The 14,855-nt window shown below is 42.0% G+C and overlaps 1 protein-coding gene across 1 annotated transcript in view; it reads right to left on the bottom strand.

Moving 5' to 3' along the window:
* Snx12 (sorting nexin 12) overlaps positions 1 to 14,855 on the bottom strand; it is an 80,154-nt gene that overhangs the window by 2,367 nt on the left and 62,932 nt on the right. The window lies entirely within an intron of this gene.

Below are 14,855 nucleotides of genomic sequence, written 5' to 3' on the forward strand. Positions count from 1 at the left end.
CAAACAAGATCGTTTACAGAACAAGAAAGTCAAGCTGCCAAAAGTGAGGAAATCTGTTCTACTAAAGAAATACAAATAAAACAATAATGTGGTGTTTCTCATAAACTTAATGAAAATGATAATATCCAGTATTGGTGAAAATTCGTGGAGACAGGCACTTTTACACTGTTGACAGAAATATGAGCCTCTGTAACCTTTTAGAAAAATAATCTGGTAATGCCCATTAAAGTTTAAAATGCATACATATATCCCTTACATACTTGCACATACTTACAATATACTTGGACCTTAAGCACACATGTACAAATATGTCTGTGGCAACAGGAAACTGAAGGTAAATATTACTATGCTATGAATTGAGAGATGTGATTGGCTCAGCCTGCGTCACTGAGGAAATGCCCAAATTAATAACACATTATCCTTGACCCTACAGTTTGTTTCAAGTTTTGCCAGTAGCGATACTGCTGCAATCAATATCCCTTCTCTTGGCGATTTTCTTTCTATAGCATGTTTGGTAAATGCTATCTTCACCTATAATGCAGTACACAATTATGAGAAAGCCAGCTGTGAGAGTGCAGATGTGGCTCAGCTGACAGAGTGCTTGTCTAGCTTGCAGGAAGCCCTGGAGTTGATCTCTAGCATTGTATAAACTGGTGGTGGTGGTGCAAGCAGTAGGATCAGGAGTTCAAAGCCATCACTGACTTCAGAGTGAGTTTGAGGCCAGCCTGGCTTACACAAGACCTTGTCTCCAAAACAGAAACAAGAAAGAGAGGTTGGAGACATGGGTCAGTTGCTAAGAGTGCTTGCTACACAGTGGTGAGGACTGGTATTTGGATACCAGCACCCATTTAACAAGGCAGGCATTAGGTGCATGCTTGTAATCCCCACTCTGAGGCAGCCAGAGACAGGAACGTCACTGGGGCTTGCCGGATTCCAGCCCTAGGACAAAATGTGAGCCTTAGGTTCAAGGAGAGACCCCACCTCAAAGAAATATGCAGAGTGATAGAACAGAGCATCAGTGTCCTCTTCTGGCCTCCATGGGCATACATTGGCTGAATGTCTGCAGACAAACACATATATACACTCACATAGACACATTTACATAGACATAAAATAAGTGAATGAAAGACTCTTTTTAAAGTCAATATCAGGGGCTGCAGGCAGGTATCTGTGAGTTTCAGGCTAGCTAGGGCTACATAGGGATACTCTATCTCTGAATAATAAATAAATATCTTCTTAAATAAAGGTTTTATTACAGAGAAGCACACGTCAAGCCACATCACAATGAATCTTCATGAAACAAAACAAAGACAAAGTCTTGAAGTGACTCAGAGAGAAATACTGCATCACTTACAGAGCTCCCCAGTCTGAATGAGAGGACATCTCTCATCTGAAGCTGTGTAGGACAGAATGAAGTGGAACATTTTTCAAGTTCAGGAGCAAACGAACTGTCAGAAAACAGCAGAATACACGATGAACTTAGAACCGTGCCCAAATGTAGGAAAATGTACCGTCAAAAAAAATGATAAGGGTAGGTGAAAAGGGTTAAGAGCAGGCTAAAAGGGCTCCCATGGTCAAACTGGAACAATCTGAGCAAGAAAATGAAGGGTGCTAAATTATAACCCAAAGTATAAAAACATACCCATGAGTCCATGCTGATATAAATCAATCATTGTTGTACTGAACGGACAAAAGGACAGACAGACCAATACATTCATACACACATGCATGCATGGGGGGAAAGAAGAGAGCAATATTCCATTCTAATAGTATCTATAGACAATAAAGTCTGACAAAACTCCCTGGGCCGGCTTAGAAAGCTCAACACTGACAGTAGTAGGGCGTTTCGAAAGTAGGTATCCTTGACACGACATGGTGAAAATTTGTCTACCTCCATAGTCTTCCCCAAGTCCATAACTCAGTCTAATGGTGACAAATGCATCAGACAAATTCCATTATTTTACAAAACAACTGACAAGTAGTCACTGAAAACATCAAGGTTTGAAAAATAAATGTGTGCGAAACCGTCACAATCCAGAGGCGCCAAGGAAACACGGTGACTAAATGTCGTGCATTGTTCTGGATAGTATGTCAGAACAGATAAAAAAGAACAGATAAAAACTAAGGGACCCTAAGGGCTAAGGAGATGACTCTGTGGAGAGAAGCACTCGTAAGACACGTATGAGGACAAGAGTTCAAGTCCCCTCTGTAAAAGGCCAGTCTGTACATGCCTGTAACCCCAGTGCTGTACGTGCTGAAAACAGGCCTGCTAGGGCTGGGTGGCCTCCGGCCTAGCTCTAAGTTCTGGGAGAGACCCTGTCTAAGGGGACAACGTGGAGAATGAACATGACATCGGACAACCACTTCTAGTCTCTGGAGAAAGTTGTCCTCTGGCCTCGACTTCTGTCCTGTGGCTTGCATGCACCCTTAGACCACCACACTGCCCCCCTATAACACAACAATAATTCATTTTAAATTAAAATTTAAAAAACACCATAAATAGGTTAGATGTAGTGAAGCAAGCCTAGAATCCAGCACTTGGGAGGCAGATGCAGAAAGATCTCAAGTTTGAGGCCAGCATGGGTTACATAGTAAGACCCTGTATCCAAAAAAAAAAAATCCTAAAAATCCACAGGAAAATAAGGAAATAGAAAGAGAGAAACAGAAGAAACGGAAACAGGAAATGAATACTAAAATGCCAGACTCTAGGCCTAACACACTGACAATTACCATTGTGAGTTTGTGTTCTCCCAAAATGGATGCTGAAGTCTTAACCTCAGAACCTTTCAAAGGGACCCCTTGTGGAAATAGAGTCTCTGCAGATGCAGGTCAAGTTACAGTGAAGCCATTACGGGGCTGGAGAAATGGCTCTGCGATTAAGGGCACTTGCTGCTTTTGTAGAGGACACGGGTTCAGTTCCCAGCACTCACATGGTGGTTCACAACCATCTATAACTCCAGAAAAGGGATCCTATGCCCTCTTCTGATCTCCATTGACACCAGATCCACTTGAGGCGTACACACAAACATGCAGGCAAAACACACACACACACACACACACACACACACACACACACACTTAGAAACTAAAATAAATGTTTAACGGAGCCGTTAGGGTGAGTCCTAATCTAACAAAGCTGATTTCTTCACAGGAAGGTGGAAGTCTGAAGAAGCCGGAGAGACAGCAGAGTGCCATGTGAAGGCAGATGCAGAGGAGAGATGGTTCTGTGAGGACAGGACAGAGGCTGCAATTCAGCTGCTGTAAGTCGGGGAACACCTGGGGCTAATCCACCAGAAGTGAGACCACGCAAAGAAAGGTCCTCCTCCAGAGGCTCGCAGCCGAGCGCCACAACCCAGGCTCCAGAACTGTGACAGGATAAATAACATTTTATGGCTCTTGTCACAGCAACCTTAGGGCACTACGGTTACCTAAAATGCAAATGGCCTGATTAAAATACAGATATCGATAGGCTAAATTAAAAAAAAATCACAAGCCAAATATGCCACTTGCTGGAAAGTCACTTTAAATGTAGTAGAGCCAGTTTGAAGAAAGAGAGGCAAAAGGCAGTCTCCTACAGAAAAGTGAGTTAACTTGGTATGGAATGACCTAGAGAATATCCACTGCAAATGATCAGCTGGGGATTTTACACGTCTGTATAAAAGAAATAACCTCATTTTTATATGACAATAGCCATTATTGGGTCTGGAGGGATGGCTCAGCAATTAAGAGCGCTTGGCTGCTCTTGCGGAGGACCCAGGTTCAGTTCCCAACACCCAGGCAGCTGACCACTAATTGTTTATACCTCCAGCAGGGGAATCCTGCCTCAGGCCTCCGTGGCCACCTACACCCACATGCACATACCCACGTACAGGCACACACAAGCACATAACTAAAAATAAAGTAAATCTTGAGAGAGAGAGAGAGAGAGAGAGAGAGAGAGAGAGAGAGAGAGAGAGAGAGAGAGAGAATGAGAATACCTATTATCAAAATCACATACTTTTTTTCTGAGACAGGGTTTCTCTGTGTAGTTTTGGTGCCTGTCCTGGAACTTACTCCGTAGACCAGGCTGGCCTCAAACTCACAGAGATCCGCCTGCCTCTGCCTCCTGAGTGCTGGGATTAAAGGTGTGCGCCACCACTGCCTGGCTTTTCAAAATCACATGCTTTTTACATATGCATATACACACTCATAAAGACTATGTCAAAGGCCATATCTATTGGTTCCCTCAAAGTTACAAGTGGACGGTAGAAGGATGCAAAAGGGGACACGTCATGACAAAGGTGTCAATTACGATTATTATTACTTTGTAACCAGGAGCACACTAGCCATTTTTTTTTTTTTTTGAGACAAGAATTTATGTAAATCTCGCTGTCTGGAGCTTGCATCAATCCTCTTCCCCCTGCCTCCTGAGTGCTGTATTGCACGCATGTGCCACCATGATGGGCAGATTTGAATACTGTTACGGTTTCCAGTGGCTTGTATCAGGACAAATAAGCATAATATAAGGCCAAGGAGAAACACAGAAGTAGAGAATGTGTTTCTCAAGCTGCTGCTTTGCTGAACTTTCCGTTTGGTTGTTTGGCTGGTTCATTGGTTGTTGTTCTTTGGGTTGAGACAGGGTTTCTCTGTGTAGCCCTGGCTGTCCTGGAACTCACTCTGTAGACCAGGCTGACCTCGAACTCACAGAGATCCGCCTGCCTCTGCCTCCTGAGTGTTGGGATTAAAGGTGTGCGCCACCACACCAGTCTGCTTTGCTGAACTTTTGATAAAATTCTTTCTGTCCTTATAAAGATATTTTAAATTGTTAGTGAGGAGTTCAAAGTCACTGGGACTGTAGGACTCCTTGTTGGAGCCGCTTAAGGAAGTCTAATCCAGCTGTGTTAGGCACCTGGTTATTTGCATATTTTCCCAGTTCCTGTCTCTTTTTTTATATTGAAAAGATAACTGTGAGAGATCTTTTACACACAATCTGTCTTTTACATGTCTCACTCTATATATACAAGGAAGGGAAGAGACATTAACTTGGTCATCTTGTATCTTTGGATTGTTTTAATTGTTACAGTGAGAATATCCTGGGTTTTTTAATCAGAAATAAAATTGAAATTAACAAAAGCAAACGAACAGAAAAGCCTGCCTTTCTTCACGCACGTACTTTTGCTCTTTCCCCTGTGTTAGTAATAGTGTCGTCATTAGTGTCAAGAGAGACTGTGACTCCAGGTCATTCCTGTGATCTTCCACCCTTCCTTATTAGTCACCAAATCCAGATTCTAGTTATAAATATCCCTACTTCCTCTAATTAACCGTAAGTCCTAGCCTAAATCTCTTTTAAAATCCCTTCCCTTCTTCACTGCCCTTGCCAATAAGGCTTTTTTCGTTTAGAAGTTTGTCATCTCTGGGTATTTCAATAGCCTTTGACGTAATCTCCTCCATTACTCCTCTGCCTAATCTCTTTCAATAATGCACTCAGCAATGGCTTTCTAAAAACATGTCCGTGTATACAAAGTATAGCAATACATATACTATTATTATTTTATTTTAATAGTTTCTCTTTAATGTTATAAATAAAACATATCACAAGTTCATGACTCCAAAGATAAGACATGAAGGCAAAATACAGTAAGTGAAGTTTGGAAAGCATTGCTTTACAGTGTAGGATAAGCCGGGCGGTGGTGGCGCACGCCTTTAATCCCAGCACTCGGGAGGCAGAGGCAGGCGGATCTCTGTGAGTTCGAGGCCAGCCTGGGCTACCAAGTGAGTCCCAGGAAAGGTGCAAAGCTACACAGAGAAACCCTGTCTCGAAAAAATCAAAAAAAAAAAAATACAGTGTAGGATAAGAACTGGTAGTCCCAGCCTACCTTCTCACTGCCACCTTCAGGAACATTCCTGAACATTCTCTTTAGTTAGAAAAGGCCTTTAGACTGCTCCCAAACATCCCATATTCCTTCTTCCTTCTCTTACGTTTGTCCTCATGTTCTTCACTCCAATTCCTGCCTACTAAACATCTCCTTATGCTTTACTGTTCAGCTCAAAACCGAGCCTGATAACACAGACCTGTAATCCTAGTTACCCAGGAAGCAGAGGCAGGAGGATCACAAGTTCAAGACCTACCTGGGGAACTTAATGACATTTGTCTTAATTTTTTTTTCTTTTTTGGTTTTTCAAGACAAAGTTTTTTCTGTGTAGTTTTGGTGCCTGTCCTGGAGCTCACTCGGTAGACCAGGCTGGCCTCGAACTCACAGAGATCTGCCTGGTTCTGTTTCCTGAGTGCTGGGATTGAAGACGTGTGCCTCCACCACCGCCCGGCAAAACTCTTTCTATTTTTGTAACGTTTTTTTTAAAGGCTAAGGATCTAGTTTGGTGGTAGGGTGCTTACCGAGTATGCATGAGACCCCAGGCTCTCTTCCCAGTACTGACTGCCCTCTCCTACCAAAACCTTTAGCCCATGTATTTTTCCCTGAGGATTTTTCTTCAGACACTCTCCCGCTCACACACTGTTTCCCCATAGCACTTCTGTTCTAAGACTTACGCTTCATAACATGGTCATCGTTTGTTTACGTGTGTCCCCACCCCACAAAATTATAAATTCTTCCTGGACAAGGGTTGTATCTTACTCAACTTTTATCCTGAAGTTCTGCAACATACCTGGGATAAATTATTACCACCATGCAGGGTGAAATGACATTTCAGTCAATGACAGCTGCAGGCATGATGGCTATGCTGTACGTCCCCCCTACGTAGTAGGCCCTGTGATGCATGTTTGTAGAAATATACAATGGTGACGCAGTGACGAAGCACCTCATCAAGTGTTTCTCAGACTGCACTCCTATTCATTGTCACATGAGTATACTCTCAACTTTTTTTTTTTTGAGACAGTTTCTCTGTGTAGCTTTGGAGCCTTTCCTGGATCTCGCTCTGTAGACCAGGCTGCCTCGAACTCACAGAGATCCGCCTGCCTCTGCCTCCCGAGTGCTGGGATTAAAGGTGTGCGCCACCACCACCCAGCAGAAAATTTTAAGTTGAATGAAAAGATCAAAGTCTGGAATCTAGAGCCAAAGATAGGTCGTTCCCCAAAGGCAACCTGTGTTGCATGTTATTATATGTTCCCTTCTTGTAGGTGTTACCCTTGCTCACCTGGAAAAGAGTATAACACCCTGCATGAAGGTTTCAAGTAAAGAAATAGAGCAGACTGCAAAGGTCTGGTTTATCTCCTTTAGCACAATGCCTCTTTTTTTATTCTGTTTTGAGACAGGGTCTCGTGTAGCCTATGCTGGTCTTGAACTCAGGGCTGAGGGTAGCCCTGAACACCTGATGCTAGCAAGTAGACAGCTTTACCATAACTGCAGAGCTCCGCTGTTCTAAAGGTCAATCACAAGAACCCACATAAAACTGGATGGTGAAAAACAACTGCACACGGTTGGCCTCTGACCTCCACAAGTGCACTTGGCATGTGTACTCCCCACAACAACAACAATAATAAATAAAAACTGTGCGAAGTTCAGTGTCTAAGCGTGTAGCTCAGTTGGCAGAATACTTGCCTGACCTGCACAAAGCCCTGAGTTCGGTCACCAGATCCACATAAAGTGGATGCCGAGATACAACACCTGTATGCCCAGCTCCTGGAGATAGAGACAGGAAAGTCAGAAATTCAAGGTCATCTTTGGCCACACAGGGAGCTACATGTGACCCTGTCTCAAAAAAGGCAAAGTTCAGTAGGGATTAACTGCAGGTCAGTATGAAGTTTCTTTTAGGGATTATGAAAATTTTGGAAAGTAATGATACCTATGCATATACTAAAATACATTAAATTACATATGTGAAGTATATGAACTATATGGTATACAGATTGTATCTCAACAAGGCAGTTATTTAAAAAAATGGGGGGGAGGGAATCAAGCTGGGCAGTGAGACAGGAGGATCTCTGTGAATTCGAGGCCAGCCTGGTCTACAGTGTGAGTTCCAGGACAGTCAGGGCTACACAGAGAAACCCTGTCTCGAAAAACCCTACAAATCACTTTAAAATGTTTAATTATGTATGTGAGTAAATACGTGCACCTGAGTGCCAGTGCCTGAGTGAGGCATCAGATCCACTGGAACTGGAGTTACCGGCAGTTAGTTATAGGATGCTTAATGTGAGTGCTGGGAGCCAAACTCAGGTCCTCTGGCAAGAGCTCTTAATCCATGAGCCATCCCTCCAGCTTCATAAAAAGATTTTTTTTAAAGCAATGTAGCCCCAGTGAGATGGTTCAGCAGATAAAGGCACTTGCCGCCAATCTGATGGCCTAAATTCTGTCCCTGGAACTCACATGGTGGAAATATAGAACCAACTCCTGCAAATTGTCTCCTGACCTCTACACATGTGCGCCCCCCAAAATAAATAAGTGAAATTTTTAATTAAAAAATAAAATAAAGATGAATTACATAATAACAAAGAGAGGGTAAGTAATTTTAAAAGTAGAGCCTGGCCTGCTTGCTCAAGCCTGGAATCCTAGCTACTCAGGAGACTGAGGCAGGAGGACAAGTTCAAGGCTTGCCTGCCTGGATTACCTGAGTAAATTTAAGACCAGGCTGAGTAAAGGAAAAGGACCCCGTCTTAAAGTCAAAACTAAACTATCTGAGGATATAGGTCAGTGCTAGTATACTTGCTTAGCATGCACAAGACCCTAGATCCAATGCCCAGTAACACACAAAACATTAGCATATAGGACTTGAGAGATGGCTTGACGACTAAATGCTCTTGCCATCAAGGCTGAAGAGCAGAATTTGGTCCCTGGAACCAACATGGTACAAGGAGAGAAGTAACTCCCACAAGTTGTGGGACCAACTGTCCTCTGACCTCCACATGCATGCTCTTGCACACACACATACACACACACACACACAATAGATAAATAAATGTAACAAACATCTTATAATATTAGCATATAATTATTATATAAAATAACAAACCTCATTATTACATTATCATATATGCATATAATGTAATTTGATCATATTCACTCTGAGGACAACTCAAGACTCACATGTGAGAGAAAGCATGTGGTATTTGTTTTTCTGAATTTGGCTTATTTCATTTAACATGATGATCCACCCAATTTCCTAAAAGAGATGACCAAGAGTAGCATTCGCTACTCTTGCAGGTTCCCAACACCCACTGGGCTACTCTGTAACTATCTGTACTCCAGTTCCACAACACCCAATGCCCTCTTCTGGACTATGTGGTTCACAGACATACCTACAGGCAACACAATCACACACATAAATAAAAAGTAAAACTACGTTAAAGGGTTTATTTTATGTATGTAGGTACTTTGCCTGCATGTATGTCTGTGTACCATGTAACACAGTCCCCACAGAGATCAGAAGAAAGTGTTGGAGTTATAGATGGTTGTGAGCTACCATGTTGGTGCCAGGAATCAAACTCATGTCCTCTGCAAGAGCAGCCAGTGTTCTTAACCACTGAGCCATTTCTCTAGCTCCATTAAAAATATGTTTAAATTAATTTAGTGTGTGTGCGCGTGTGAGTGCATGTACCCGTGTTCACAAGTGTACATATGTGTGCACATGCATGTAGAAACCAAAGGTCATCTTCAGCTATCATTCCTCAGGAGCTAGTCACCGTATTTTCTGAGACAGGGCCTCTCACTGGAACCCGAGGCTTGCTGATTAGGTTAGGCTAGCTGGCCAGTGAGCCTCAAGCATCCCCTGTCTCTTCCTTTCCAGCACAGAGATTACAAGCCTGTGCTACCATGCCCAACTTTTTTTTTACATGGGTGCTGTGGCTGGAACTTGGGGTCTCATGTTTGTGTGGCAAGCACCTTACCAACTAGGCGATCTTCCCAGCCCTCTGTTCTTCATAGCTGAATAAATTAAAACTCCATTGTGTATGGGTACCACATTTTTATCCATTCATTTGTTAATGTGTACCAAGGCTGATTTCATATATTGATTATTGTGAATAAGGCTACAATAAGCACAAGTGTGAAAATAATTCTCTTGTGCATTGACCTGGATTCCTTTGGGTGTATTCTCCGTGATGGTGGACAGTGAGTGGGCAATGCAGTAGGTAGTCCTTTCTGGAAGCTTGTGAAGAACCTCCATTCTCCTTTTCATCGAGCCATGTTAGACTAATTAGTAGTCCTATCCACCGTGTATATAGTCCATTTTCTCTGCATCCTCCTCAGCACTTGTTTCTTGTTTTCTTGATGATAGCCAGTCTGACTGGGGTGACATAAAATCTCAATGAAGTTCTGTTGTACATTTCTCTGATAGCTAAATATGCTAAACACTTTCCCCTGCGGTTTCTGGCTGGCTTTACTTTTTCATTTGTTGATGGGACAGCTTGGCTGGATTTTGAGTGTTTACATTTTTCGAGTTCATCACAGACTGGAGATTTTTATTCTGTCAGATGTGTAGCTAGCACAGATCTCCTCCTATTCTGCTGCCTGTCTTTTCACCGCTAACTGTTTCCTTTGTTGTACAGAAGCCCTCGAATGTCATGCAATCTCACTTCAGCAATTCTTGCTAATATTTCCTGAGCCATCAGACTCCTGTTCAGAAAGTCATTGTCTATGCCTATCTCTTCAGAGTTTCCCATATGTTTTCTTCCAGAAGTTTCAAATCCTTAGATATAGTTAGGAATGTCAATTTTGAGTTATCATTGCATGTGTGGTTTGCTTGCATGCATGTCTTTGCACTATGTGCATGCTTGGTGCTCATGGAAGCCAGAAGGCATGAGATCCCCTACTTGGAGTTACAGATGGTGGTGCTGAGACTTGAACTCAGGTCCTGTGAAAGAGCGCGGCTAATGCTCTTAACCACTGAACCATCTCTCCAGACTCAGAAATTTCCATTTTAAAAGTATCATTTGGGAAAAAAATCAACTGGAAAATGTGATGATGTGTTATACATACTGTTTACATTTAACTCCATTTGCTATCATCCTAAAGTGGTATGAATATTGGAAGTAGGGATAAACATCAATCTTTTTGTTGTTTTCAGTGGTGTGCCCCTTATGAGTATAGATTGATATGTCCTAAAATAAGAACTTAATAAAGAAAGGAAATCCCTTTTGTCTATGCATACAAATTTTCAAGCCTCACATTAAAGTATTCAATTTACTTTGAATTGAGTTTTGTACAGGTTGAAAAATAGGGATCCGGCTTCAATTTTCTATATCAAGTCAATTTTTACAGGCAATATTTTTTCTCCAGAGAAGATATAAAAACATTCAAGAAATGCATGAAAAGATACTTAACACACCTAGCCATTAAGAAAATGCAAATTCAAGGCACAATTACAGACTTCTCATGTCGATCGATTAGGGTTTCTATGACCAGACACATGCTAAGTGAAAATGCAGAGAAATGGGACTCTAGAAGTTGTTGGTGGGGTATAAAATGGTACAACTGCCTGGGGAAAGACTTTGGCAGTTCCTCAACAAGTTACACCAAGAATTACCACTAAGACCTGGCAATTCGCTGGGCAGTGGTGGTGCATGTTTTTAATCCCAGCACCCGGGAGGCAGAGGCAGGCGGATCTCTGTGAGTTCAAGGCCAGCCTGGTTCACAAAGGGAGTTCCAGGAAAGGCACAAAGCTACACAGAGAAACCCTGTCTCGGAAAAAAAAAAAAAAAAAAAAAAAAAAAAAAGACCTGGCAATTCCATTTTATGTGTATACACAAAAGACTTAAAAGCAGGTATTCAAATAAAACTTTAAGCAAATATGCTCAGAAACAATATTCACAATCGCTAAAAGGTGGAGACAACTCAAATGCTGATCAGTGGATAAATGGCATGTTATTCAAAATGGGCTGATTGATAGACACTATAACACAGATGAACTTTGAGCACCATGTTGACAGAAAGAAGCAAAACAAAAGACCACATACTGCATGATTCTATTTATACGAAATATCCAGAATAGGTAAATCCACAGAAACAGAAAACAGATTAGTGGTTGCTAGGGTCCAAGGGCAGGGTGAAATGAGGAATGATACAAAGTTTCCATTTGGAATGATAAAAAATGTTCCAGAACTAAACAGAGATAATGGTTCTACAGCACTGAATATATTTTTATGCTACTGGATTTTACCCTTAAATCAGTTAAAATGGTAAATTTCATACTATGTTTATTTTATCACAATAAAAAAGAAAATTCTGACCTGCAAAAACATTATAAGAAAGCATTAGAAATAATCAAATGTAAATGAAATTTCGGCTTAATTATGGCACAGTGTGGAAAATAACTCCATGTAGAATCTAATTAGTTAGACATGGTAATACATCCAGAATGACTGTAAGGGGTGGGTAGTGACAGGAGTGGGAAGGAGAGGGAAGGAGGTAAGAATGCATTATGTACATGTATGAAATTGTCAGAGAAGAACATTAGTCAAATATAAACTGTAAAAATCACTTCTACAGAGCTGGGCAGTGGTGGCACATGCCTTTCGTCCTAGCACTAGGAAGGCAGAGGCACAGAGGCAAGCAGATCTCTAAATTCGAGGCCAGCCTGGTCTACAGAGTGAGTTCCAGGATTGCCAGGGCTATGCACAGAAAACCTGTTTCAAAACAAAACAAAACAAAAACCAAACAAACAATAAAATCACTTCTACAGATAGTTAATCTCAGCTCTTAGCCAACAGTTGTTATTAAAATGTCAGTAGGGCAATTCTTTTTCCAAGTTCTTAGCTTCCTGCCATACTCATTAGGACACCAAGCAAAGCTCCATGCTGTTCATTAATCAGTTCCCAGCAAAAAGTATTAGACATTCATATAGAGTAGCAAGAAGAAAAAAGTGAAATCCTTGAAACAGATAGCTATGGCTATGCTTTCAACCCTAGATGGACGGACAATAAAAGTGTGAGACTTCTTGGTGATCCCCATGGTAAATGATATTAGTAGTGAGAAATGTACTGTTAGGATCACCAAACAAATGCTGTAAATGTTTGAGTTGGAAAACAGATATCAGCCTTTCTTTCTCCCCCTCCCCCTCCCCACATCCCTCCCTCCCTCCCTCTCTTCCTTCCTTTTTTTTCCTTTTCTTTTGTGCCAGGGTCATCTGAAACCCAACCCACCCGTCTTTGCCTCCCAATTGCTGGGATTACAGGCATGCCCACTAAACCTGGATTCTTTTCTGTTATGTTCCTTAAAATTTGTATAATAAATGTGATAACTATTACAACAGGACAAATCTAAACAGTCAAAGTTATCAAAAATGGTTGTTTTTAATGGTACATAGCATAGCTGCATTTTCCACTAGTCATGGAAGTCAACATCTTTTAGGATGCAAGGAAAGACTTCGTAGTGCACCAGAAGTATTCTCTATTCGTTTGTATCTCCTTTCCTTTTGCCTGCTTCCTGGTTCCATTCCACTCTGGACAATCTAAGCCAATTTACTCACAGTGATCCCTGGAAGAATCTATCAGGAATAGTCTTCCTGAAGTTTGATTCCATCCATCATCCTCTTTCTCTGTGATCCTCCACACCTTTCCCCTACTACAGACATACTTAACCTCTTCCCATTTAAAAGTTAAAGTGTGAATTCCACACTATTTCACTTCAAATACTCCTCTTTTCCATCCTTTTCTTCACAGTCAGATTTCTGGAGGGACTGCCAGTATTCACTACCCTTTCCCTAATTTGTCCTTTTCCCTTTTCCAGTGAGTCACTGCCCTGCAGTCTGGCTCCTGCTGTAACATTATCAAACTAAAACATAAGCCAGGAGTGGTGGCACGCGCACGCACACACACACACACACACACACACACACACCTGTAAACTTAGTGCTTGGTAGGCTGGGGCTGGAGGATCATTTTAAGTTCTAGGTCAAGCTAGGCTGTAATAGTGAGTTCTAGTCTGGCCTGGACTACATTGTGAGACCCTGTCTAAAAATTCAAAGAGAGAGAGAGAGAACAGAGACACAGAAGAAAAGAGAGAAATAAGGAAGGAAGGAAGGAAGGAAGGAAGGAAGGAAGGAAGGAAGGAAGGAAGGAAGGAAGGAAGGAAGGAAGGAAGGAAGGAAGAGGAAGGAAGGAAAGGCAGACAGATGAAGACTTCCTAGGGCTGAACTCACTGGCCCACACCTATAGAGTCTAGGGCAGCTGGTTGATCTTGTTTCCCAAAAGTTCTTACTGTCTCCTCATTCTCCTCTTTTCTCTCCCAGTCAGAATGTCTTCGCTCAACTCTTACTCATTGGGATTCACCAGGATTATGCCCTAGTCTCTCTTATCTTCTCCAACCAAGTTCAACTGTCATCTAACAGTGATGGATTGCAAACTGTTTAATAACAGCCCCAAACTCTTGCTTCACTTCCAGACAGTTCCAAATAACTGTTAAGCATCTTGACGTACAGGCTACAAAGGTAGATTAAGCTCCACCATTTCCAAAATCAGCCTCATCTTCTCTCCACAAACCATCAGATTCTTAATTACATTCTTTTTTTCGAGCTAGGTTTTGGTTTTGCTCAACTACCCTGTCTTCAGAACCCTGCACATGCAACAAGTCAGCATATCGTCCTAATTCTTGTAACCCATGTCATCCCATCAAGCTTGCCCTTCCCCCTGGTTGAAGCTCTTTGCTTGGACAACACCTGCTCTCTAGCAGTCCCATCGATCTTTTCCCATTCAACTTCCACAACTCTTTTCAAAATCATCTTTGATTTACTTATTACAAAAGCAAATCCACCCTTTTGAATCTTTGGTGCCCACCAGAAAACAGATGCCTTGGGTTAGCATATTGGGATTCAGCCATGTCTGTGAGCTTCAATCATCATGACTATCAGTCCCTGAATACCGACTTTCTCACAGGTCCACAAACACACCACGCTCTCTCCTATATGCCTCCCTCCCTGTCTTCACA

The sequence above is a fragment of the Peromyscus leucopus genome, chromosome X (assembly GCF_004664715.2).
Source record: "Peromyscus leucopus breed LL Stock chromosome X, UCI_PerLeu_2.1, whole genome shotgun sequence".
Lineage (NCBI taxonomy): Eukaryota > Metazoa > Chordata > Mammalia > Rodentia > Cricetidae > Peromyscus > Peromyscus leucopus.